Raw genomic sequence first — 1,413 nt, forward strand, 5'->3', positions numbered from 1 at the left:
AAAAAAAAAAAAAAAATTAAAAGAAGAGCTGGGTGTGGTGGGGCACGCCTTTAATCCCAGCACTCGGGAGGCAGAGGCAGCCCTGTCTCGAAAAACAAAAAAAAACAAAAACAAAAAAAAAAATTAAAAGATAAAATAAACCTTCTTGCATCAAATTCCCAAACTCTGGGTTGTGTGAGTCACCATGCCTAGCATGACTGGCTTTTGTACTTAGGTCACTGAAGCAATAACACTAAGAATACTGCCTCTCTATGTCCTAAAGCACTGTAAATTATGAACTATTATAACTGGTGTCTGTGAATCACTTTCTGAAACTCATCACTGTGATTAGTGCCCAACAAGCAGAACTGAAGGGAGGGTTTGCTTTGGTTCCTAATTTGAGGGCACCATAACGGCAGCAGAAATGGTTGGTGCTGTACGTAGTTCAGTGGGTAGAGTGCTTTCCGAGAACGCCAGAAGCCCTGGGTTCAGTGTACAACATTGCATGAAGCAGGCATGATGCCATAGGCCTGGAATCTTAGCCATGGGGACATGGAGGCAGGAGGGCAAGAAGATCTGAAATTGAAGATTATCTTCAGTTCTACAGCAGCTCTAAGACAGCTGTGGATACAGCAGATGCTATCTCAAACAAAACTATCAATAATGAAGATCAAGTATCCCCCTGTCTATCCTGTACCACAATCTACCCTGTACCACTGTGTACCCTGCACCATGGTCTATTTTACCTATGGCATGTCCCTCACTTGGGAGGAATGACACTGGTGCCATCTACCAGAAGATCTATACTGAGTACCAACTGTGTGTGAGGAACACATGGAAAGGGACTTCTGACCATCCACAGGGCCACTCCACCATGAAGGCCACTGTCCCTTCAGACTCTGACCTCGCTGGCCTCGAACTCAGAAATCCGCCTGCCTCTGCCTCCCGAGTGCTGGTCCTCTCCACAGCCACCTTCTCTCCATTGCATCTCTTCCACTATGCAGGTGCAGGCTTGTCACTGACAGACATGCCTGCCTTGCTCTCAGCAGATGAGGCACTTTTCAGCTTCATTCCCACTCTGCACGGCCCAGCTGATGGGTCCCTAAGGCTCAGTCCTTACTGTAACAGACATGTGTCAGCAGTGCCTTTCCTGGGACTCTGACAGCAGGATTGGTAGATTTTGTCTGCATACTTACCGGGTGTCCAAGTGTAAATCAAGGCAATCAGGTAAGTCTCAGAATCTGGTCACCTCTGTACACAGCTGCCATTCTCCATTGTGGCCTGTATATCAAAGATACCAAATCACTTTGGGGTTTCTTTCTTTCTTTTTATTTTTTTAATTCACTTTTATAAGTACACTGTAGCTGCCTTCAGACACACCAGAAGAGGGTATCAGATCCCATTACAGATGGTTTCTTTATTTTTATTTATTTA

Source organism: Mus caroli, chromosome 17 (assembly GCF_900094665.2).
Source record: "Mus caroli chromosome 17, CAROLI_EIJ_v1.1, whole genome shotgun sequence".
NCBI lineage: Eukaryota > Metazoa > Chordata > Mammalia > Rodentia > Muridae > Mus > Mus caroli.